Raw genomic sequence first — 27,167 nt, 5'->3', positions numbered from 1 at the left:
AATTATGTTAATGGGTTATGCAAGAATAGACTTGCTCAAATCGTTCATGTTATACTCCTTTGATCCTAAATCTAATGTCCATGTTCTTGTAGAAAATAAATAGTCAGATGAAAGTGTCCTTCTACTCCCGAGCTCAAATGAGCTCGGCGAACAGTAATAAAATAAAAAAATTGTACTTTTTTATGACAAACATTGACAAAAGTTTCAAGTGCTTGCAAAATTTCGTCATGTAATCACATCTCTGTAAAGGTGTGGCAAAAAAAAGATCAATGCTCCAAAATGCTCTTGAAAGTAGTATTTTCAGAGTATTGATTTTTGTTTTTGCCACGCCTTCTAGGAATGTGATTCGATGACAATTTTTTGCAAGCAGTTGAAACTTTTGTCGATGTTTGTCACAAAAAAAAATCAGATTTTTTAGATTTTATTTTATTGTTCACCCGAGCTCATTTGAGCTCGGGCTGAGAAACTTTGCGTCCATAGTCAGACTTTTTTTCCGGAAAATAGTCAGACTTCTTTATACAGTACTTGACCCCTAATTAGTTGGTAACAACGCTAAGAAAAGACATGAATGGTACCATTAGAATTTCTATTAACAATTGTTGTGCAATACTATTTTATTATGTTTTACTTGCATACTTGTTTACTTAATTGCCGATATCATTTAATAACTAGAAAAATACAGTTATGCTGACAAACAACTCACCATTTCTTCGTTCGTCCTGCGCGTCGCAGCGGCTCACGGAACGTGTGGCTACCCTGAGAGGCTGAGATACAGAACGAGCACGGCTGCTTCCCCACGGCTTTGTGTACCTCTGCAGCAAAAAGCCACGGGATTAATTACAGATTGCTCAACGTAGTGGGTCTTGATTTGCAGAAGGCGCCGAGGAGAGCACACATCTGACCGCGCGGTGACCAAGCTTACAGATTGTTGAACATGCTGGGTCTTTGCATCGATCGAGATGAAAATCTTAGTTTCAGATAGGTTCCTCGGGGGGTGGGGGCATGATTCGCCAGGATTCTTGGTGCGCTAGCCAGCAGAGAAGATGGTGGCACTGGCGCCGGCCACACAGACGGCGTCGTTGTCACCGAGGGAATCGCCCCGCCCCGCCCGTGTCCATGCCGCGCCACTTTACCTTCGCACGTCGTCGTCACCGGTGCATGTTACTGCTGCTATACACAAACATGCATGTTACTGCTACACAAGCCCACGCTCTTCTTCTTCCCCGAAGCTCGAGAGCCATGTCTGCGTTGCTCCTCCTCGCCATGGCCTGGATCATTGGTTCATCAGGTCATCGTTGTTCCTACGCCTCAGTGTACTTCTTTTTTCTTATCGGGCCGGCTAAAATTTCGAGCAGACCCGTTACTTTTCCCCTCGCTGGCGGCACCGTCCGGTTTCTCTTTATTTTTGATTTTTTTTGTTCTCGTCCTGTAGCTGCCCTTGTCCTTCCCCTTCTCGTCTCTAGTAGCACGCAACCGCGACCAGATGGTTGAGAGGTGTGCTTTTTTCTTTGACGCCTCTCCAATACCACCCTTTCGTTCCCTCTCATGTTTCTCAACTCTCAAGTTGCCATTCTATGTTCTGTGTTCTGTACTTCCAACTCATAACTACTTTTAAGTTGGGTCATCTATTTTGAAACGGAGGGAGTAGTATTTGCAACCAAAATTCATTTGGCATGTGTGGGCTTTTGGGTTTTTTTGAAATCCAGCTGCTATGTGTGGGCCGTTTAGATTTTGTCTGCGGGTGTTTGATTCTCGCTCGGTTGCAATTCGTCTTCGTTTGAATTTGTGGCTCTCCGATCTTGCGCGGAGATTCGCGCTTGGAGTTGGTGTTTTTCATCTCGGGTCCGCTTTAGTTTCCGGGCCAGCCCGTTAGCTCGCGCTGCCTTTTCCACTTCTATTTTAAATTTCCTTTTAATATCTCCCCATTTCGTTAGGCGGCACCGAAAGGATGCGAGTCCTTGCGATTTCTTCTTCCTCCATGGCCAATCCGAGCTCTCCCTCTCCTCCATCTTCAACATTTCCACTCCAGTGGTTGTGAGTTCGGTTTGTGTGTATCGTGTAGTGGTTCTCCCTTTCCCTGTTCAATTTTGGTGCTCCTGTCCCTTGCAGATCTTGTAGTTTGACTCGATTCGATCCCCTGAAGTTTGATGTGGATGAAGGTGCACGTATTTTGATTCCCTTGGGCCTTTTGTGGTGGATGTAGTGGTATGTGTTTGGATCCCCCCAGGCGTTTTGATTCTGCTAGCACATTTGACGTAGATGTATGTGCAGATGGTTGATCGCCCTGGCCTTTTTTCTTGTTAGATGTAGTAGTAGGTGTTCGATTCCCCTGGGCGTCTAATTCCCCTTGCCCGTTTTGATGTAGATGTATGTCTAGAGGCTTGATTCCGCTGGAGTAGCAAATATGAGCTCTACCTCATTCTCCCATTGTCTCTGTAGATGTAGGTGTTTGATTCCTCTTGGCTAGGTTTTGATTTCAGTGTGGATTTGTGGTCTGTATCGGTGGGGCTTGTGCTTCTTCATGTTGATTATTGTGATAATTCTTTCTAAAATTGTGATCTAGTTAAGTGGAGTGCAGGTAGTGTTTTAGCCAAACCTCCCCTCTCTGAACTCATCTATTTAGTCATATATATGAAGCAACCAAATCTCTGTGTGTGTGTGTGTTTGCTGGTTTGCCTTTTTTTTTGCTTAGTTAATGTGTCTTTCAGTTATTGTCTCTGTTCATGCTTATCTCTGCACAAATAGTTGTTGCAACGGGCTATTGGAACTTTCGATGCTCACACTATATTAGGTTGTTTAATGTTTAGCTTGGTGTTATGTAGTACCTGTTTGTTCACTACATTTGGAGTATGGTTCTGGCTCACACTGTATTTGTAATTCTACTATAAATTTGCACTATAAATCTATTGAAATTATACTGTTAATCCACTGCAATTACATGTAATTCTACTGTATTTTTACACTATAATTCTATTGTAAATTGCACTGTAAAGCTACTATAAATTACAGTATTGATCTACTACAGTTACACTGTAATTCTACTGTATTGTTTACTTTGTAATTCTGCTGTAAATTACACTGTAATTCAACTATAATATAATGTATTTTCACTGTTATTTAACTGTAAATCAATTGTAAATTACAATGTGATTCAAACTGTAAAACTGTGATCTTCTACTGTAATTGAACTGCAGAACGTTACACTCTAAATTACACTATTAAGTTCTTTACTCTTTTTCAACTCTTCCTTTTTGTGTGTCATGTAAGCTTATAGGATTAGTTTAATGGGTAGACTACGGAAGGTTCTCACCAGGACGTTCCTGTAGTATCAACTTTTGAAACTGCAGATTATTTCGATGAACCTTTTGTGCCCAGCAACTTCGTGGTTTATGATTCATTTTAATGAGTTGTCGTCGGTAGTTATTCTTGTCTATTTTTTTGTTCTTTTCCTCATTTGGTTTAGTTCTTTATTTTAGTTCATTTTAATTTGTTTATTGGCTATCTCTTTTTATGCAGGAACTATTTGTAGATGATGGCAACTTTTAGAAAGCTCTACTGAAGTTCTATATGAATCATTTGCGTGCTATTTGTTTACTTGTAGTCCTTGCATTTTTTATTTTTCTTTATTTATGCCTTTTCCACCTTCCTTTGGTTTACAGTCCTCTTCATTCATTTGTTATTTTTTTCAGAAAGTAAAATGTTTGAAATGAAAGCTTTCATGTTCCGGCACAAAGAATGTGGTTAGTTGCATCAAATTCTTTTCATATCGGACTAGTCACTTCTTTTTTTAGAAATTTACTTTAGTGTTACCTATGTACTTAGACCAGTATTGTTTATAATCATCTTCCACAGTAATCTACCTTAGTTTTTTATTTGTTTTCCCTTTTTGTTTCATTTAGAGACATAAGAGATATAGTGATTTTCCTGTTTGTTCAACCTTTACTAGATATTCTGGGAAGTTCTTTTATGTGGCGTTGTTGATGGCTGTATAAGAATATTATTCAGAGATATGGGATGGAGTGTGTTCTTTATTTTGTCAGAACTGAGGTCCCTGAAAGGCTTGTCAAATGGATTGCTACTAGGTTTGATGTATATTGCATTCATTTTTAGAACCTTTTTTGGAGTTTACTGCTTAACTTGCAGTTTCACTAAAAGTGTAACTTCAGGGGCAATCGACACTGTAAATTCAGGTCAATTACAATGTAATTTGAGTGCATTTGCAGTGTAATTTGAGGGATTTTACATTATAAATTTAGGGAAACTACTACTATTATTCATGTGCAACATTCAGTGTATTTCGCAGGGCAATTACTATGCAAATCATAGAGAAATTACATTGTAATTCGTGTGCAACTCACTGTAAGTCGCACAGCAGTTACAGCGTACTTTTTAGGGCAATTTTATTTGGTTTGTCTTTGTTTGGTTGGTTTGTCTTTGTCGAGTAACATTATTTTTCTAGATAGTTTTGGGGTTTTGTCAATGTTAGATGATAGCACTCTCTTACTGTGAAAATTGCAAATCTACAAATCCACCGTAAAACTGTAAATATACTACTGTTATTCAATTGATTTACTAGTGTAAATTACAAATAAGGCTGACAAACTTATACTAATTTACAGTGGTAATCTACAGTTCTTACAGTGGTAATATGCAGCAGTTTTTTAAATAATTTTGAAGGTGTACTCATGCAATCACAGTGTAATTTTGGTCTTTTGTTAGTTTGCAAGAGTCAGCGTTTATCTTGGGTTGCAACTGTTAGCGGTCATTTTCTCTGCTTATCAGTATTTTTACAGTGTAATTCTTACTAGATTTTTTGGTGTAATTACTCTATCTTATCATTTGAATTTACACAGTAATTCATAGTGGATTTTTTAGTGTTTTTTACTCTATCTTGATCTGTGATTTTACACTATAAATCTTAGTGGACTTGTAGTGTAATTACTTATATTATCAGTGAATTTACACTATAAATCATAGTGGAATTTAAGTGTGATGTTAACTGTAATTTTTAGTGTGCTTTTGGTCTTTTGTTGGTTTGCTAGAGCTATGGTTTGTTTTGGGTTATAACTGCTAGTCTTTCATATGCTTATTCATTTAAATTTTTATTTCTTACTGTTTTGATCTCTCCCTGGTTATTGATATGAGGTACTTCTTCAGCTGTTCCTGCATCTTCAGCGGACTGTAGTCAACTTCCATGTTAGGCTCTACCTCTGTATAAACACCTCCCAAATGTCCTCTCTTCTTTTTCCTACCTCTGTAAGACCAGAACTGTTTTTTTTCGACTGTGTAAGACCAGAGATTGTCAGGACATCCAACCTTGATCCTCTGTCTGACGAAGTTAACATTTTTACTCCGAGCCACGAAAGCATTTTTACTATTTACTTTTTCCTCTGCTGTTCTCTGCAGGAGCCTACGACCCCCTTGATCCAACGGGCAACATCACAATCAGATGGGATGTGAGGAGCTGGGTTCCAGATGGCTATGTGGTAAGGATGAATCACTTGTTGAACAACAATAATCCCTCTACAATTCCACATTATGAAATATACATACTGTACAGCAATGACTGCTCAGGCATGAGACTGTACCTTTCCATTGTTTATCCTCTTCCAAATGCTGACATGATGTAATTTCTCTAGGCTGAGGTTTCACTATTCAACTATCAGCAGTACCGCCACATTTAGCCACCGGGATGGAAGCTCGGTTGGGTGTGGTCAAAGAAGGAGATAATCTGGTATGTGCAAGGTGGATAGGCTACAGAGCAAGGCGATTGCTCCAAATTCAAATATGATATCCCTCACAGCTGCAAGGTGAACCCGGAGATAGCCGACCTGCTTCCCGGGGCACCTTCCAATAGGCAGAGGGCCAACTGCTGCAAAGGTGGAGTCCTCAGCTCACTGGCACAGGACCCTGCTAATGCTGTGGTGTGCTTTGAAGTGTCAGTTGGTCGATCAGGGACCACAGCCAAGACTCTGGAATTGCCTATGAATTTCACTCTGAAGGCCCCTGGTCCAGGGTATACCTGTGGACCTGCAACCAAGTTAGATGAACCTACAAAGTTCACTACACCAGATGGAAGGAGGAAAACTCAAGCCCACAGTAAGCCATTGTCTACATTTCTTGATGCATGGAAAGAATATCTCAGTAACTAGCATGCATATCTGACTGTTTATTTTATTGTGCAGTGACATGGACTGTGACTTGTACCTACTCACAGTTTCGCGCTCTGAGGTATCCCACGTGTTGTTTATCTCTCAGCGTGTTTTACAGCGACACACTTGTTACCTGCCCCAAATGCTCATGTGGCTGCCAAGATAACAGCACAAAACCAGGAATCTGTGTAGAGTAAGTTACATTTGACATAATCCAAATAATAAACTAGAATGAAGAGCCAGCTTATTGTTTAGTTATCTGACAGTGGATGCTACACTTTTTTAGGGGAAACTCACCTTATCTTGGTTCTGTCATGAATGGTCAAGACAAGAACGGCTTGGCACCTCTGGTCCAATGCACTACTCATATGTGCCCAATAAGAGTTCATTGGCATGTGAAGGCTAACTACAAGGAGTACTTGAGAGTAAAGATCACAGTGACAAACTTCAACTACGGGATGAATTACTCGCAGTGGAACCTAGTAGCTCAGCACCCTAATGTCAACAGCTTGACTAGCATTACCAGCTTCAACTACACAGCTCTGAACCCTTATGGACTTATGAGTGAGCACCTCATCCCTGGACAATTGATATTCCTTGTGAATGTTTTTTCGGCTATTAACAAATCCTCTTATCGCAGATGACACCGCTCTGTTATGGGGCATCAGGCACTACAATGATTATCTCTTGACTGCTGGACCTGATGGATATGTTCAGTCTGAGCTACTATTCCGGAAGGACCCGTCAACATTCACCTTGCGGGCAGGATGGGCCTTTCCAAGAAGAGTGTACTTCAATGGCGACAAGTGTGTGACGCCGCCTCCAGATGCGTACCCGTGGCTGCCAAACGCATCCACGAAATCAACCGTATCAGTTATCGTCCCATTGGTTCTTTGGATGCTTGCTAATCCCTACTTCTGAGAAGAATGAAGGTGCATTATTAAGACATGCTTCTAATCTAGTTTTCATGGTCGACTTTTTTACACCTTGTTTATGAAACTCTGCACCGGAATCATTTCATTCGGCCCTCAACCAAGTAATTAGCACCCTGTTAAACTTTCCTGCAGAATGCAAGTCATTGACACCCTGATACATGTAAACAGTGCCGTCGTAGGCCTGAAGTTAAAACTATGACGCTTGAGATAACAATCTATGATTTTATTTTGTTTGGTATTCAAGAACTTATCTATCTGCTTTGCCAACACTAGAGAATATTCAAAGAGCCGTGCAAGTAAAACAGATGGTCATGTTGTTGCAGAACAGTTAGAATAGGTTACCTAGAAAAAGGATATTTCAGATGTTGTTGAAAAGTAGTTGGTAATGGTGAAAACACTCTTTTCTGCGAAGATTTATGGATTGGCAATAACTCACTTAGGGGATGTTTTAATAGGCTGTACTTATTTAACTTTTAGTGTCAATTTTACAGTAGCTAAGGTTTTTGAAGAAGGTTGAGGTTGTATTAGATTTCGTAGAGTCCTTTTTGGTGAAACAGCTAAACTTTGGGCCGAGCTTAATGTGCTAATGTAATGTTATCTAAAGATCGAGATAGTTGTAGATGGCTTTTGACTAAGAAATGATTTTTCTTGGTTAAATCTCTGTATAATTTTCTTAAGATGCAGCAGGTTCAATGTAAATTTAAGAGCTTTTGGAAAATTAAAATACCTCTTAGAGTTAAAAAAATCTATGGCTTTTATGGACAGTATTCTAACTAAGGATAACTTAGTGCATCGTGGTTGGACAGGTGATGAGCGTTGTAGGTTTTGTTCTTGTAAAGAAACTATTGATCATTTGTTCTTCGGTTGTAGTGTAGCCAAATATGTGTGGAATGTAAGTTCTTGTGCATTAGATTGTAATGTGATGCCTGGGAAAATAGAAGAGCTTTATGATTGGATTTTGCCGTTTAAAGGAAATGTGGTAAGGCAGGCTGTGGCATCTGGAGTGGCTTCGATTTTATGGGGGTTGTGGAAAATTGGAAACAAAGCCTGCTTCCAGCGTGTTTACCCTGCTGATCCTAATAGTTTGGCAATAGTCATATCTCAGCTGTTATTTTCTTGGTCTATTCTGAACAGGGAAAAGGCTCGGAAAAATCCTTTGCTACGGAGCAAAGTTGCTGCTGGTATTGGCGTCTGATTCAACAGGAATAGAGGCTGGGCATCGTTGACAAAGACTGGAATGAAAAAAAGAAGCAATGCGTTGGAAGTGGTGAAAAAAAGAAGGTGCTGTGAACTATCAGGATGTTGTTGCGTGCTCTGGTTTTGCTTTCTTAGGTGCTATCCTTGTTCCTGGTATGCTTTGCTAGAGATGTACGCTGTTTCAGTTTCTTTGACTGTAGTTTTGTGTACTTCCCAAGTTCCCAGAGTATAGGACTTGAAAGTAGGCGCTTGGTAGAAAAAAGACCTCTGTTACTTTTGCTGTGTTATCAGCTTCTTAATTGAAGCTGGGGACGTTGCCCCTTGAGTCGGAAAAAAAGTAGAAGGATTACCTTCCTCAATTTTCTCAACTAATCAATCATTTGCTGGTCTATCACTCTGTAATTGTCATGTTCAATTGCTCTTGTGCTTACTGTTTGCAAAGGTCATGACACAACTGGTAACACTTATAACTTATCGCAAGAACGTTTTCATGTATGCATTAGAGATCGATATATTTGCAAATCACTCATGTCATTATAAACAAAGATCATATGCCATGGACCCAAGAAAACATGCTAAATCGCCAAACAGCATCAACACTCAAAAGCAAAATAGCATAGTAAAGACATCAAGGAAATGCGAGGAAAACAAACCGCTGCAGCATACCCAACAGATATATACAGAATCTACCAATTCTTTTGCAGTCTCCTACTAATTTTCACATTTACAATAACAAAGTCATCTAATCTAAAGGGTTAAAATAATAAACGTAGAGAAAATACAAAGAAACACAGAAAACAGGAAAAAAATAAGAAGAGAAGAGAATGTGCTCTTACATGTAATAGAGAACAAACTCACAGAGCTTTCTTGTTTTACAGAATGCAATGTACAGTGAAGCCCATGTTGAACCACCGCAGAGAACAAATGCTAAACCTCAACCATTGGGTTAGTAAAGAAAATAGGATGCTTTAGTTATTTCTTTAAAACTAAAAGTTGTCAAGAAAAGGTACTTCAAAATATAGAAACCAACATCAATTAAGGACACATATCCAAGCTTAATTACCAACCGCATCATAAGTGATCCGACATGTTCTTTTTGGTGGAGCAAATTCGGCAGATGTCATTTTGTACTGATAATTAGGAGCTGACGAGACTTGTTCATCTCTTGGTGGAGAAAATTTAAATAATATAATTTTTTATTAATAATTGGTGGGCCTCGTATTTTTTTGTTAATGCACACCTAAATTCGTGTCATTTTGTATTAAAAGAAAATTAAGGAAAATTAGGGCCTCATATGTTGCGTTTATTAATGTAGAGAATTGCAACATCTTACTAAGGAAAAAATGCCTTACATCATAGCATCTTAGCACGGTACTTAAGTTGTGAGTGATAATATCGCACTTAGGTAATATAGTGTTCAACTAGAAGGTCAAAATTTCCAGTAACATGATGTGTCAGAATAAAATGTTATTTTAATTTTTGAGTCATCCTGTGAAAATACTAGATAGCAAAATTCGAACGAGGTGAATTTTTTAAGGGAAAATTGTAGTTTCATACCAACCACCAAACAACGGGCATATATAGCTAATTAAGAATTAACAACCACACAGTATCATGAATAGAAAGTAAGAGTAACACTAAATAGAAAGAAAAAAAGTGTGAATAACGTGAGTGTTTGGTTACTGATCTACTATTTGAACATCCCTCCTTTGTCATATGTAGTGGGGGATTTCGATAGAAAGTGTTTAGAACCAAAAGGATTTCCATCATTCTTGATCAGCTCGACATTATCCAAATTGGCCAACTCCTGTGATTAACAGGACAGATGCATGCAATTTCAAGTAATATTCCCAACAAAGCGAATGCAGTTCTGGTAAATATTACAGAGATGAGCGATTGTTTCACAACAAATCATTAACACAGAATGGTTTACTTTTGTCAGCTACAGCTGCATATTTTGGAAACTATGTTGAAGAGAAGATACAACCTACCACAACATGCTCACATGCATTTGCTGAGGTATCTATAAAAAAAATACGAATGTAGCGTGACTACCCTAAACTGCAAATACAGGAGGCGAAGATTTCAGGAACTATGTGTGTAATTGCAATAGTAGTTCCTAAAGTTACTTCAAATCCGGGAAGCGACATATCAGAGTTCAGTGATTACTACTGAAAATTTGCGAGACATGACGGGTAACTTTACAAGTCAGCTCAGAAGGTTCAGAGTTCTGATAGAAACATATGAGGCGTTTGGAAGATTGCACCGTATCTATACCAATATAAAAAGACCCAAAGAGACAGATCCAACTAATCTCAGCCATCATATCATGTGCACCCAACAACCTATATTGCTTCTATATCGAGCGCTCAACATGTTTAGTGTGAAATCAATAGCATACCAAATATTAACGATAGCACTATCCACGTAATTAACATGCAATTAATATCATACATTTTCTAAAAAAAAATCCTACCTAATATCAACATGTCATTAATATATATTTTAACTCTTAATTATTGGCCTATCTGGTATCAACGTGCATTGCACGTACACATTTACTAGTTTGTTCAAATAGTATGTATAGTTTGTCCAACATTTTTTTCTCTGATTGTTAGATTACCTTTTTGGAGCAAAATTGTTAGATTATGGGCTATAACAAGAACTCGTCATATATTTATTTAAGAGAAAAATGGTACTCTCGGGATTGATAAGAGGTCGCCCCTTCCATAATGTCTTTGCCAAAGCTGAATTTGGCTCAGCTAACACTTGTGATGGTACCGGATTGACAAGGAAAACAAATCTAAGCGCAATTTTAGCACCCTCGACGAGGAGAAAAACATGCCATGAAGTGCGCGGAGAGGAGGGAGAGGGAGACAGAAACAGGGCAGAGATTCGGTTTTGGAATCAGACACATACGTAATGGGCGGCCAATTAAGCGATCTCCTTAATTAATCCCGTTGATTTGACCTAAACCCTACACCCCAATTCATCTGCCACGAAAGCTGTCCAGCCTGCGAATCAACCTGTGGTTGAGATGGTTAGGTGAACAGTGGTACCCCAACCCACCAGGATTCAAATCCTGGTGCTTGCATTATTCCTGGATTTATTTCAGAATTTCCGGCGATGCGTTTTCAATGGGAGAAGACGTTCCCGTCGACGACGAGGCGCCTACCGTGACTTCGTAAATCTCAAGATGATGTGCCGGCTCAGTTTTTCGAAGATGCTCATAGGGGTAGGGTGTGCGTGTGTGCGTTTATAGGGGTGAGTGTATGCGCGTGTATATGAGCGCTTGTGTCTGTACCGATGCTCAAAAAAAAAAAAGCTGTCCAGCCTCCTCCCCCCGGTCGTCGGCTCCGCCACCTTCTTCTCGCGACTCATCCTCCACCCTTCAGCAAGGCCTCATCGCATTCGCTTAGCATCTATCACTCGGTGAACCAAACACCACGTATTTGTTTTGGTACGATTACATGTAAACATACGTGCACATGCGCAATGCAACATCACAAAAAAGAAAAAGGAAATCTCACTTCGTAATTTCACACAACTTTTGCTAGAATACAAAATTCAAGTTCTTAACAACCTTCGAGCTGGTAGAGTTTGATGCGTCGTTATTCATTGTAAACGTGCCCTTCTATCTATCTTAAATCTACGTGCATCAAGGGAACCTGCAGAAGTCGCAGTGGCACCCGATTGGACGGCATTTGGCCACCTGGGAGCACCTCCCCTGACAAAGAGGTTCATCCTTGTTCTCAACGTGGCATGAATCGTCACAGTTGGTGGAATTGCATGGATCACGCGTCCCAACATATCTTCCAAAGCAAGATTCTCCGGGTCTAGCATCTGCAAAAACATCATTATATACGAGTATTAATTAATAGAGAATCGCACGTCTAATTTGTGGTCGGATCGGTTGTCCAAGCATGTGGTACTATAGGCGTAAGAACAAACGAGTCCGTACCTGATGATGATGATAGCATGAGCAAGATTAGAGTCACGCACAGCAGGGCGGTCCTCATCTTGGCTAACGGTGGCATTGAGTTGATGATGGGAAAGAGGATGTTCTGTTTGACTTGTAATAGCAGAAACAATAATATGGCTACCCTTTTATTTATATAACCGTGGAAGGTAATAATTGCTACGAGTAGAAACGAAGGAAAATAGTATGAACAATTATTGAGGCGGATCGGTTTATATCCGCCCCATTGATTTCCGGCATGATCTTTTCCTTGTTTAACAAGAGATCGTGTCGCTTTACTAATTTCCTAATGGTAGTGTTTGATTTGATTGATTCTATAACAGATTCTACCAGGAGAGTGCCTTGTACTCTAGGCGCCGAGTCGGACCCCCAATATCCCAGTTTCATCGGGTCAAGGCCATTATTTCGTCACCACATGAAACATGTGGAAAACAATCCAAACAATTCAAAAAAAAAGGCCATTATTTTGTCCGGCACGCCCTACGCCTTGGGACTCAGAGCATCTCCAGCCGTTCAGCCCCTCAGGGCGTCGAAAAAAAAACGGTTTGGGGGCGAACCGGCGCTAGATTGGCCCCTGGGGGCGACCTAGCTTCCAGCCACGCCCCCAGGCGTTGCCCCCGGCCGCGGCAAATTCAAACGGTGTCTCATTCTCGCTCACAAAATAGACGCCACAAATCCGGCGATCAAACGGCCACAAGTTCGGCGTACAAAAAGCAGAAAGGACGCGCGTGCGCATCAGACGGCAAGGTCGGCCTCCGGCGTCGGCGTGTGCGGGCTTGGCGGGGTCTCCGTGCTGGGCGGTGTCGGCGTGGCTTCTGTGCTGCGGGGAGTCTCGGCGGCATCATCGCTCGGGCTTGGCGGCGTCTTCGGCGTGGGCGTCGGCGTGGGCGTCGTCGTCGAGGGAAGCTGGTTCAGGATGTGGCCACGCTGCGCCAAGTACCACGCCTTGACCGCCTTGTTGTTGCTCTGGAGCATGTCCGCCCCGCCCAGCAGGAAAGGCAGGTCAGTGTTTCTCTTCTTCGCGGCGACATTGGTCCGGAGTAGGTCGAGCTTGACGGTGCTGCTCGACATCAACGCCGACCACCGCGCCTCGGTCTTCTCTTCACGAAGGGCGGCCTGGGCCTGTGCGTCAGCGAGGCAGTGCTCGATGGACTCCTGCACACGAGTGGTGGCCGCGTCGGCGTGTTTCCCCTTCTTGGCACATTTGTTGCCGTCCGGCCGCCCTTCTGACGCGCCCGGAGTCGGCGCGTCCGGCTTGTAGGTCTCCTTGGCCTTGTCGAGGGTGCGCCGGACTTTCGCCCACTTCTCGCACTTGTCAATGCGCTTGTAAACGTGGAGGTACTTGAATTCGGCGTCGTTGTTGCCCTGCCGATACATGGCGAACATGCGCAGCAGCTGCGCGGAGGAACAACTAGTTGGGGGGCGCACACGGCGAAGAGAGGCGGGAGACCGGCGTGCCATACCTGATCCTCAACGCTGGCGCCGCTCTTCGGGCGAGCCGCGACCTCCTCGACGATCCCATGCCATTTTTCGCACGCCCCCTGGATACACCCCCAATGGTTCGCCATCGCCTTCGACCCGCGCTGCATGTAGACGCCTTTAAAGTATGGGTTGACGAGCTTGCGCTCGTCGAACTCGGCCTTGATGCTCTCCCAGTACGTCTCGATGCTCTGGTTCGTGCCGGTGGTCGGGTCGAGGCAGACGACTTTTCATGCTTCGGCGAGGCATTCCTCCTTTTTGGACGCCCACTTGATGCGCGACTCGCCGGACCTTACCGTCTGCTTCTTCTTCTTGCGCCTCCTCGCCGGAACAGTCGCCGGCTCCTCCTCCTCCTGCTCCTCCTCGTCATAGACGTAGCCGAGCTCGCCGTCCATGCCGCCGCTGAGATCCACCGTGTCATCCGGGGTAATGAACTCGGGAGACGCGGCGGCCGCGGCCGAGCCTGTCGCGATGATGTCATCCATGTCGGCCTCGGTCTCGTCGGTGTCGCCGAGGTGCGAGAAGGGCAGCGCGCCATGGCGGAGAGGGGCGTCGGGGAGGATGCGTAGGCGGACGACGAGTAGTTGTTGGAGGGTACTGCACGCCGCCGAAGGCGGGCGAGGGAGTGCGCTGGGCCGGGTGACCATGGGGGAAGGTGACGTTGGGGTTGAACCCACTGTACGCGTCCCCGTCGGCGCAGCCCGGCGAGGGCGCGCATCCCCATGGCTGTGGCGACGGAGAGCCGACGCCTTGCTGGCCCCAGGGCGCGTACTGGGCGTGGCTGCCGGGTGGATTCATCATCCCCGCGTGAGTCGCCTCGGTCTCGGCTTGGTCCGCCGAAACCGCAGCCGCACGTGCCGCGTTGTCGTGGGCCTTCTTGGCGATTGCCCTTTTCCGTCGGTCGGCGGTGACAGCCTCCCGTCACTGAACTTCTGCCCTCCACTCGGCGTTTGTCATGCACGGTGGCTTGGACGGCGGCGCCGTCGGCTTCCTCTGCTTCGGTTGGGCGACGGAGGCGGTCACGGTTGCCGTGGCGCGGGAGGCGACGTACTTCTTCGGTGGCATGGCGGTCGGCTGCTACCTCTTGAGCACTTGCGTTGAGGACAGGGTGGTGCAGTAAAGTAGCGTAAGTATTTCCCTTAGTTTTTGAGAACCAAGGTATCAATCTAGTAGGAGGCCACACACGAGTCCCTCGTACCTACACAAACAATTAAATCCTCACAACCAACGCGATAAGGGGTTGTCAATCCCTACACGGTCACTTACGGGAGTGAGATCTGATAGATATGATAAGATAATATTTTTGGTATTTTTATGATAAAGATGCAAAGTAAAATAAAAGGCAATAAAAATAACTAAGTATTGGAAGATTAATATAATGGAAGATAGACCCGGGGGCCATAGGTTTCACTAGTGGCTTCTCTCGAGAGCATAAGTACTCACGGCGGGTAAACAAATTACTGTTGACCAATTGACAGAATTAAGCATAATTATGAGAATATCTAGGTATGATCATGTATATAGGCATCACGTCCGAGACAAGTAGACCGACTCATGCCTGCATCTAGTACTATTACTCCACACATCGACCGCTATCCAGCATGCATTTAGAGTATTAAGTTCAAGAGAACAGAGTAACGCTTTAAGCAAGATGACATGATGTAGAGGGATAAACTCATGCAATATGAAATAAACCCCATCTTGTTATCCTCGATGGCAACAATACAATACGTGCCTTGCTGCCCCTACTGTCACTGGGAAAGGACACCGCAATATTGAACCCAAAGCTAAGAACTTCTCCCATTGCAAGAAAGATCAATCAAGTAGGCCAAACCAAACCGATAATTCGAGAGACTTGCAAAGATAATCAATCATACATAAAAGAATTCAGAGAAGATTCAAATATTGTTCATAGATAAACATGATCATAAACCCACAATTCATCGGTCTCAACAAACACAACAAACACACCGCAAAAGAAGATTACATCGAATAGATCTCCATAAGAGAGGGGGAGAACTTTGTATTGAGATCCAAAAAGAGAGAAGAAGCCATCTAGCTAATAACTATGGACTCGTAGGTCTGAGGTAAACTACTCACACTTCATCGGAAGGGCTATGGTGTTGATGTAGAAGCCCTCCGTGATCGATGCTCCCTCCGGCGGAGCTCCGGAACAGGCCCCAAGATGGGATCTCGTGGATACAGAAAGTTACGACGGTGGAATTAAGGTTTTGGCTCCGTATCTGGTAGTTTGGGGGTACGTAGGTATATATAGGAGGAAGGAGTACGTCGGTGGAGCAACAGGGGGCCCACGAGGGTGGACGGCGCGCCCAGGGGGTAGGCGCGCCCCCTACCTCGTGGCCTCCTGATTGATGTCTCGATGTAGGGTCCAAGTCCTCTGGACCATGTTCGTTCCGAAAATCACGTTGCCGAAGGTTTCATTCCGTTTGGACTCCGTTTGATACTCTTTCTCTGCGAAACTCTAAAATAAGCAAAAAAAACCGCAATTCTGGGTTGGGCCTCCGGTTAATAGGGTAGTCCCAAACATAATATAAAAGTGTATAATAAAGCCCAATAATGTCCAAAACAGAATATAATATAGCATGGAACAATAAAAAATTATAGATATGTTGGAGATGTATCAAGCATCCCCAAGCTTAATTCATGCTCGTCCTCGAGTAGGTAAATGATAAAAACAGAATTGTTGATGTGGAATGCTACTTGGCATAATTTCAATGTAATTCTCTTAATTGTGGTATGAATATTCAGATCCGAAAGATTCAAGACAAAGTTTTAATATTGGCATAGAAATAATAATACTTCAAGTATACTAACTAAGCAGTTATGTCTCTTCAAATTAACATGGCCAAAGAAAGGTATCCCTACAAAATCATATAGTCTGGCTATGCTCCATCCTCACCACACAAAGTATTCAAATCATGCACAACCCCGATGACAAGCCAAGCAATTGTTTCACACTTTTAATGTTCTCAAACTTTTTCAATCTTCATGCAATACATGAGCGTGAGCCATGTACATAGCACTATAGGTGGAATATAATGGTGGTTGTGGAGAAGACTGATACGTCTCCAACGTATCTATAATTTTTGATTGCTCCATGCTATATTATCTACTGTTTTGGACTATATTGGGCTTTATTTTCCACTTTTATATTATTTTTGGGACTAACCTATTAACCGGAGGCCCAGCCCAGAATTGCTGTTTTTTTGCCTATTTCGGTGTTTCGAAGAAACGGAATATCAAACGGAGTCCAAACGGAACGAGACCTTCAGGAACGTGATTTTCTCACCGAACGTGATCCAGGAGACTTGGACCCTACTCCAAGGAGTCAAAGAGGCGATCACGAGGGTGGGGGGCGCCCCCCCTAGGGCGCGCCCCCTGCTTCGTGGGCCCCTTGGAGCTCCACCGACATACTCCTTCCTCCTATATATACCTACGTACCCCCAAACGATCAGAAACGGAGCCAAAAACCTAATTCCACCGCCGCAACTTTCTGTATCCACGAGATCCCATCTTGGGGCCTGTTCCGGAGCTCCGCCGAAGAGGGCCGTCATCACGGAGGGCTTCTGCATCATCATAGCCTCTCCGATGAAGTGTGAGTAGTTTATCTCAGACCTTCGGGTCCATAGTTAGTAGCTAGATGGCTTCTTCTCTCTTTTTGGATCTCAATACAAAGTTCTCCCCCTCTCTTGTGGAGATCTATTCGATGTAATCTTCTTTTTGCGGTGTGTTTGTTGAGAACGATGAATTGTGGGTTTATGATCAAGTCTATCTATGAATAATATTTGAATCTTCTTTGTATTCTTTTATGTATGATTGGTTATCTTTGCAAGTCTCTTCGAATTATCCGTTTGGTTTGGCCAACTAGATTGGTAGTTCTTGACATGGGAGAATTGCTTGCTTTGGGTTTGATCTTGCGGTGTCCTTTCCCAGTGACAGAAGGGGTAGCAAGGCACGTATTGCATCGTTGCCATTGAGGATAACAAGATGGGGTTTATTTCATATTGCATGAATTTATCTCTCTACATCATGTCATCTTGCTTAAGGCGTTACTCTGTTTTTAACTTAATACTCTAGATGCATGCTGGATAGCGGTCGATGAGTGGAGTAATAGTAGTAGATGCAGAATCGTTTCGGTCTACTTGTCATGGACGTGATGCCTATATACATGATCATGCCTAGATATTCTCATAACTATGCTCAATTCTGTCAATTGCTCAACAGTAATTTGTTCACCCACCGTAGAATACTTATGCTCTTGAGAGAAGCCACTAGTGAAACCTATGGCCCCCGGGTCTATTCTCATCATATCAATCTCCATCACTTTAATCATGCTTTGCTTTTTACTTTGCTTTTACTTTTTACTTTGCATCTCTATACCAAAAATACCAAAAATATTATATCTATCAGATCTCACTCTCGTAAGTGACCGTGAAGGGATTGACAACCCCTAATCGCGTTGGTTGCGAGTAGCTATCGTTTTGTGCAGGTACGAGGGACTTGAGCGTGGCCTCCTACTGAATCGATACCTTGGTTCTCAAAAACCGAGGGAAATACTTACGCTACTTTGCTGCATCATCCCTTCCTCTTCGGGGAAAACCAACGCAAGCTCAAGAGGTAGCAAGAAGGATTTCTGGCGCCGTTGCCGGGGAGTCTACGCAAAAAGTCAACATACCAAGTACCCATCACAATCCCTATCTCTCGCATTACATTATTTTCCATTTGCCTCTCGTTTTCCTCTCCCCCACTTCACCCTTATAGTTTTATTCGCCCTCTCTCTCTATCCTCCCTCTCTATTTGCCTCTTTTGCCCGCTTGCCTTTTTGTTTGCTCGTGTGTTAAATTGCTTGTTTGTCGCGATGGCTCAAGATAATACTAAATTATGTGACTTCACCAATACCAATAATAATGATTTCCTTAGCACTCCGATTGCTCCTCCTGCCAATACTGAATCTTATGAAATCAATACTGCTTTGTTGAATCTTGTTATGAAAGATCAATTCGCCGGTCTTCCTAGTGAAGATGCCGCTACTCATCTGAATAACTTCGTTGATTTATGTGATATGCAAAAGAAAAAATATGTCGATAATGATGTTGTTAAAGTGAAGCTATTTCCTTTTTCGCTTAGAGATCGTGCTAAAGCTTGGTTTTCGTCTTTGCCTAAAAAATAGTATTGATTTTTGGAACAAGTGCAAAGATGCTTTTATCTCTAAGTATTTCCCTCCCGCTAAGATCATCTCTCTTAGAAACGATATTATGAACTTTAAGCAACTTGATCATGAACATGTTGCACAAGCGTGGGAGAGAATGAAATTAATGATATGTAATTTCCCTACTCATGGTTTGAATTTGTGGATGATTATACAAAAATTTTATGCTAGATTGAATTTTGCTTCTAGAAATCTTTTAGATTCGGCCGCGGGAGGCACTTTTATGGAAATCACTTTAGGAGATTCTAATAAACTCCTAGATAATATTATGGTTAATTATTCTCAATGGCATACTGAAAGATCTTCTAATAAAAAAGTGCATGCGATAGAAGAAATCAATGTTTTGAGTGGAAAGATGGATGAACTTATGAAATTATTTGCTGCTAAGAGTGTTTCTTCTGATCCTAATGATATGCCTTTGTCTACTTTGATTGAGAATACCAATGAATCTATGGATGTGAATTTTGTTGGTAGGAATAATTTTGGTAACAACGCTTATAGAGGGACTTTTAATCCTAGGCCATATCCTAGTAATCCTTCTAATAATTATGGAAATTCCTACAACAACTCTTATGGAAATTATAATAAGATGCCCTCTGAATTTAAGAATAGTGTTAAAGAGTTTATGAATTCACAAAAGAATTTTAATGCTTTGCTTGAAGAGAAATTGCTTAAAGTTGATGATTTGCGTAGAAACGTTGATAGAATTTCTCTTGAGATTGATTCTTTAAAGATTAGATCTATTCCTCCTAAGCATGATATCAATGAGTCTCTCAAAGCCATGAGAATTTCCATTGATGAGTGCAAGGAAAGAACCGCTAGGACGCGTGCTTCCAAAGATGCCTTTATTAAAGCGTGTTCTTCCAATTCCTATGAAAATCAAGATGAAGATCTAAAAGTTATTGATGCGTCCCCTATTAAATCTTTGTTTTTCAATATGAATCTTGATGAAACTGAATATGATCTTCCTTTACCTAGAAGGCGTTCTAAAAATTCAGAGTATTTAGATCTTTATGATGAAATTGATGAAAGTGGGATTGAAAGAAATAAAAATCTAGATGTTGCTAAACCCACTATATTGGATTTCAAGGAATTTAATTATCAAAGTTGCTCTTTAATTGATTGTATTTCCTTGTTGCAATCCGTGTTAAATTCTCCACATGCTTATAGTCAACATAAAGCCTTCACCGAACATATTGTTGATGCCTTGATGCAATCTTATGAAGAAAAACTTGAGTTGAAAGTTTCTATCCCTAGAAAACTCTATGATGAGTGGGAACCAACTATTAAAATTAAAATTAAAGATCATGTGTTTTATGCTTTGTGTGATTTGGGTGCTAGTGTCTCCACTATCCCCAAAACTTTGTGTGATTTGCTAGATTTCCGCAATTTTGATGATTGCTCTCTAAACTTGCATCTCGCGGATTCTACTATTAAGAAACCTATGGGAAGGATTAAGGATGTTCTTATTGTTGCAAATAGGAATTATCTGTCCGTAGATTTCGTTGTTCTTGATATAGATTGCAATCCTTCTTGCCCTATTATTCTTGGTAGACCTTTCCTTAGAACGGTTGGTGCGATTATTGACATGAAGGAAGGGAATATTATATTTCAATTTCCATTAAAAAGGGCATGGAACACTTTACTAGAAAGAAAATAAAATTGCCATATGAAACTATCATGAGAGCCACTGATGGATCTCCTACCAAAGATGGCAATACCTAGATCTATCCTCGCTTTTATGCCTAGCTAGGGGCGTTAAACGATAGCGCTTGTTGGGAGGCAACCCAATTTTATTTTTATTCCTTATGTTTTGCTCCTGCTTAGTAATAAATAAATTATCTAGCCTCTGTTTTGGTTGTGTTTTTTGTGTTTAATTAGTGTTTGTGCCAAGTAGAACCGTTGGGAAGACTTGGGGAAAGTCTTGTTGAACTTGCTGTGAAAAACAGAAACTTTAGCGCTCACGAGAACTGCTTTCATTTTTATTTGAAGAGTGCTATTTAGTTAATTATTTTTGCAGATGATTAATAGATAAATTACTCAAGTCCAGCAATTTATATTAGAATTTTTGGGGTTCCAGATCTTTCTCTATCTACAGATTACTACAGACTGTTCTGTTTTTGACAGATTCTGTTTTTCGTGTGTTGTTTGCTTATTTTGATGAATCTATGGTTAGTAAAATAGTTTATAATCCATAGAGAAGTTGGAATACAGTAGTTTTAACACCAATATAAATAAATAATGAGTTCATTACAGTATCTTGAAGTGGTATTTTGTTTTCTTTCACTAACGGAGCTCACGAGTTTTCTACTTTAAGTTTTGTGTTGTGAAGTTTTCATGTTTTGGGTGAATTCTTGTGATGGATTATGGAACAAGGAGTGGAAAGAGCCTAAGCTTGGGGATGCCCATGGCACCCGGAAGATAATCCAAGGACACCAAAAATTCAAAGCTTGGGGATGCCCCGGAAGGCATCCCCTCTTTCGTCCACTTCCATCGGTAATTTACTTGGAGCTATATTTTTATTCACCAACATGATATGTGTTTTGCTTGGAGCGTCTTGTATTATTTGTGTCTTTGTGTTTTAGTATGCCACAATTATCCTTGCTGTACACACCTTTTGAGAGAGCCATACATGAATTAGAATTTGATAGAATACTCTATGTGCTTCACTTATATCTTTTGAGCTATGTAGTTTTGCTCTATGTGCTTCACTTATATCTTTTTGAGCTAAGTAGTTTTGCTCCATGTGCTTCACTTATATCTTTTGAGTGTTATAATTTTGCTCTATGTGCTTCACTTAGATCTTTTAGAGCACGGTGGTGGATTTGTTTTAAAGAAACTATTGATCTCTCATGCTTCACTTAAATTATTTTGAGAGTCTCTTAATAGCATGGTAATTTGCTTAATAATAATATGCTTGGTATTCAAGATTTGTGAAACTTTCTTTTGAGTGTGTTGAATACTAAGAAAAGATTGAAGCATGATAATTGTTTTGAGATATGGAGGTGATAATATTAAAGTCATGCTAGTTGAGTAGTTGTGAATTTAAAGAATACTTGTGTTAATGTTTGTGATACCCGTAGCATGCACGTATGGTGAACCATTATGTGATGAAGTCGGAGCATGATTTATTTATTGATTGTCTTCCTTATGAGTGGCGGTCGGGGATGAGCGATGGTCTTTTCCTACCAATCTATCCCCCTAGGAGCATGCGCGTAATACTTTGCTTTGATAATTTCTAGATTTTTGCAATAAGTATATGAGTTCTTTATGACTAATGTTGAGTCCATGGATTATACGCACTCTCACCCTTCCACCTTTGCTAGCCTCTTTAATACCGCACACTTTTCGCCGGTATCATACACCTACCATATACCTTCCTCAAAACAGCCACCATACCTACCTATTATGGCATTTCCATGGCCATTCCGAGATATATTGCCATGCAACCTTCCACCGTTCCGTTTATTATGACACACTCCATCATTGTCATATTGCATATCCCGGTACACCGCCGGAGGCATTCATATAGAGTCATATTTTGTTCTAAGTATCGAGTTGTAATTGTTGAGTTGTAAGAAAAATAAAAGTGTGATGATCATCATTTTTAGAGCATTGTCCCAGTGAGGAAAGAATGATGGAGACTATGATTCCCCCATAAGTTGGGATGAGACTCCGGACGAAAAATAAAAAAAGGAGGCCAAAGAAGCCCAAATAAAAAGAGGCCATAAAAAAGAGAAAAGGCCCAAATAAAAAAATGAGAGAAAAAGAGAGAAGGGACAATGCTACTATCCTTTTTACCACACTTGTGCTTCAAAGTAGCACCATGATCTTCATAGTAGAGAGTCTCTCATGTTATCACTTTCATATACTAGTGGGAATTTTACATTATAGAACTTGGCTTGTATATTCCAATGATGGGCTTCCTCAAATTGCACTAGGTCTTCATGATCAAGCAAGTTGTATGCATACCCACTTAGTTTCTTTTTAAGCTTTCATATACTTATAGCTCTAGTGCATCCGTTGCATGGCAATCCCTACTCACTCACATTGATATCTATTGATGGGCATCTCCATAGCCCGTTGATACGCCTAGTTGAGGTGAGACTATCCCCTCCTTTTTGTCTTCTCCACAACCACCATTCTATCCCACCTATAGTGCTATATCCATGGCTCACGCTCATGTATTGCGTGAAGATTGAAAAAAGTTTTGAAAAAGTTAGAGTATGAAACAATTGCTTGGCTTGTCATCGGGGTGCATGATTTAAATACTTTGTGTGGTGAAGATAGAGCATAGCCAGACTATATGATTTTGTAGGGATAACTTTCTTTGGCCATGTTATTTTGAGAAGACATAATTGCTTTGTTAGTATGCTTGAAGTCTTATTATTTTTATGTCAATATAAACTTTTGTCTTGAATCTTTCGAATCTGAATATTCATATCACAATTAAGAAAAATTGCATTGAAATTATGCCAAGTAGCACTCCGCATCAAAAATTCTCTTTTTATCATTTACCTACTTGAGGACGAGCAGGAATTAAGCAAGGGGATGCCTGATACGTTTCCAACGTATCTATAATTTTTGATTGCTCCATGCTATATTATCTACTGTTTTGGACTATATTGGGCTTTATTTTCCACTTTTATATTATTTTTGGGACTAACCTATTAACCGGAGGCCCAACCTAGAATTGCTGTTTTTTTGCCTATTTCAGTGTTTCGAAGAAACGGAATATCAAACGGAGTCCAAACGGAATGAAACCTTCGGGAACGTGATTTTCTCACCGAACGTGATCCAGGAGACTTGGACCCTACTCCAAGGAGTCAAAGAGGCGGTCACGAGGGTGGGGGGCGCCCCCTGCCTCGTGGGCCCCTCGGAGCTCCACCGACGTACTCCTTCCTCCTATATATACCTACGTACCCCCAAACGATCAGAAACGGAGCAAAAAACCTAATTCCACCGCCGCAACTTTCTGTATCCATGAGATCCCATCTTGAGGCCTGTTCCGGAGCTCCGCCGGAGAGGGCCGTCATCACGGAGGGCTTCTACGTCATCATAGCCTCTCCGATGAAGTGTGAGTAGTTTATCTCAGACCTTCGGGTCCATAGTTAGTAGCTAGATGGCTTCTTCTCTCTTTTTGGATCTCAATACAAACTTCTCCCCCTCTCTTGTGGAGATCTATTTGATGTAATCTTCTTTTTGCGGTGTGTTTGTTGAGAACGATGAATTGTGGGTTTATGATCAAGTCTATCTATGAATAATATTTGAATCTTCTCTGAATTCTTTTATGTATGATTGGTTATCTTTGCAAGTCTCTTCGAATTATCCGTTTGGTTTGGCCAACTAGATTGGTAGTTCTTGCCATGGGAGAAGTGCTTAGCTTTGGGTTCGATCTTGCGGTGTCCTTTCCCAGTGACAGAAGGGGCAGCAAGGCACGTATTGCATCGTTACCATCGAGGATAACAAGATGGGGTTTATTTCATATTGCATGAATTTATCTCTCTACATCATGTCATCTTGCTTAAGGCGTTACCCTGTTTTTAACTTAATCTCTAGATGCATGCTGGATAGCGGTCGATGAGTGGAGTAATAGTAGTAGATGCAGAATCGTTTCGGTCTACTTGTCACAGACATGATGCCTATATACATGATCATGCCTAGATATTCTCATAACTATGCTCAATTCTGTCAATTGCTCAACAGTAATTTGTTCACCCACCGTAGAATACTTATGCTCTTGAGAGAAGCCACTAGTGAAACCTATGGCCCCCGGGTCTATTCTCATCATATCAATCTCCATCACTTTAATCTTGCTTTGATTTTTACTTTTCTTTTACTTTTTACTTTGCATATCTATACCAAAAATACCAAAAATATTATATCTATCAGATCTCACTCTCGTAAGTGACCGTGAAGGGATTGACAACCCCTAATCGCATTGGTTACGAGTAGCTATCGTTTTGTGTAGGTACGAGGGACTTGAGCGTGGCCTCCTACTAGATTGATACCTTGGTTCTCAAAAACCGAGGGAAATACTTACGCTACTTTGCTGCATCATCCCTTCCTCTTCGGGGAAAACCAACGCAAGCTCAAGAGGTAGCAAAGACAAAAAGGGAGAAGATAGTCTCACATCAACTAGGCGTATCAACGGGCTATGGAGATGCCCATCAATAGATATCAATGTGAGTGAGTAGGGATTTCCATGCAACGGATGCACTAGAGCTATAAATATATGAAAGCTCAATAAAAAGAAACTAAGTGGGTGTGCATCCAACTTGTTTGCTCACGAAGACCTAGGGCATTTTGAGGAAGCCCATCGTTGGAATATGCAAGCCAAGTTCTATAATAAAAAGTTCCCACTAGTATATGAAAGTGATAACATAGGAGACTCTCTATTATGAAGATCATGGTGCTACTTTGAAGCACAAGTGTGGAAAAAGGATAGTAGTATTGCCCCTTTTTGGGCCTTCCTTTTTTTGGCCTTTCTCTTTTTTTTTCTTTTTTTCTTTTTTTGGGATAATACTCTATGAATGATGATCATCACACTTCTATTTATTTACAACTCAATGATTACAACTTGATACTAGAACAAAGTATGACTCTATATGAATGCCTCCGGCGGTGTACCGGGATAGCAATGATGCATGAGTGACTTATATGAAAGAATTATGAACGGTGGCTTTGCCACAACTAAAATGTCAACTACATGATCATGCAAAGCAATATGACAACGATGGAGCGTGTCATGATAAACGGAATGGTGGAAAGTTGCATGGCAATATATCTCGGAATGGCTATGGAAATGCCATGATAGGTAGGTATGGTGGCTGTTTTGAGGAAGGTATATGGTGGGTGTATGATACCGGCGAAAGGTGCGTGGTATTAGAGAGGCTAGCAATGGTGGAAGGGTGAGAGTGCGTATAATCCATGGACTCAACATTAGTCATAAAGAACTCACATACTTATTGCAAAAATCTATTAGTTATCAAAGCAAAGTACTACGCGCATGCTCCTAGGGGATAGATTGGTAGGAAAAGACCATCACTCATCCCCGATAGCCACTCATAAGGAGGACAATCAATAAATACATCATGCTCCGACTTCTTAACATAATGGTTCACCATACGTGCATGCTACGAGAATCACAAACTTCAACACAAGCATTTCTCAAATTCACAACTACTCAACTAGCACGACTCTAATATCACCATCTTCATATCTCAAAACAATTATCAAGTTTCAAACTTCTCATAGTATTCAACACACAAATAAGAAAATTTTATTTATTTAATCTTGAATGCCTCAAATAATTAAAGCAAATTACCATGCTGTTTTGTAGGACTCTCAAAATAATCTAAGTGAAGCATGAGAGAACAATGGTTTCTATAAAACAAATCCACCGACGTGCTCTAAAAGATATAAGTGAAGCACTAGAGTAAAAACTATATAACTCAAAAGATATAAGTGAAGCACATAGAGTATTCTAATAACTTCCGAATCATGTGTGTCTCTCTCAAAAAGGTGTGTGCAGCAAGCATGATTGTGGAAAACTAACAAATAAAGACTCAAATAATACAAGACGCTCCAAGCAAAACACATATCATGTGGTAAATAAAAATATAGCTCCAAGTAAAGTTGCCGATAGAAGTAGACGAAAGAGGGGATGCCTTCCGGGGCATCCCCAAGCTTTGGATTTTAGGTGTCCTTAGATTATCTTAGGGGTGCCATGGGCATCCCCAAGCTTTTGCTCTTGCCACTCCTTGTTCCATAATCCATCAAATCTTTACCCAAAACTTGAAAACTTCACAACACAAAACTTAAAGTAGAAAATCTCGTGAGCTCCGTTAGCGAAAGAAAACAAAACACCACTTCAAGGTACTGTAATGAACTCATTATTTATTTATATTGGTGTTAAACCTACTGTATTCCAACTTCTCTATGGTTTATAAACTATTTTACTAGCCATAGATTCATCAAAATAAGCAAACAACACACGAAAAACAGAATCTTTCAAAAACAGAACAGTCTGTAGTAATCTGTAGCTAACGCAAGATCTGGAACCCCAAAAATTCTAAAAAAACATTCTGGACGTGAGGAATTTATTTATTAATCATCTGCAAAAAGAATTAACTAAATACCACTTTTCAAATAAAAATGGCAGCAGTTATCGTGAGCGCTAAAGTTTCTGTTTT

The 27,167-nt window shown here is 41.2% G+C and overlaps 1 long non-coding RNA gene and 1 pseudogene across 2 annotated transcripts; one reads left to right on the top strand and one right to left on the bottom strand.

Annotated features, from left to right (window-relative positions):
• Window positions 1-1,890: 1,890 nt before the first annotated feature.
• LOC123062965 (COBRA-like protein 1) lies at window positions 1,891-8,663 on the top strand (annotated as a pseudogene). The gene is made up of 7 exons (XR_006429988.1): window positions 1,891-3,740; window positions 5,407-5,486; window positions 5,640-6,099; window positions 6,186-6,345; window positions 6,439-6,716; window positions 6,793-7,084; window positions 8,222-8,663. The product of XR_006429988.1 is annotated as a COBRA-like protein 1 (transcript).
• A 3,129-nt stretch (window positions 8,664-11,792) lies between these two features.
• Window positions 11,793-12,530, bottom strand: LOC123058957 (uncharacterized). The gene is made up of 2 exons (XR_006427334.1): window positions 12,246-12,530; window positions 11,793-12,127 (listed from the first exon to the last, which is right to left on the bottom strand). It is a non-coding gene; the product is annotated as an uncharacterized lncRNA (long non-coding RNA).
• Window positions 12,531-27,167: the final 14,637 nt, after the last annotated feature.

The sequence above is a fragment of the Triticum aestivum genome, chromosome 3A, assembly GCF_018294505.1.
Source record: "Triticum aestivum cultivar Chinese Spring chromosome 3A, IWGSC CS RefSeq v2.1, whole genome shotgun sequence".
NCBI lineage: Eukaryota > Viridiplantae > Streptophyta > Magnoliopsida > Poales > Poaceae > Triticum > Triticum aestivum.
This window is presented reverse-complemented; position numbering and strand designations above follow the sequence as displayed.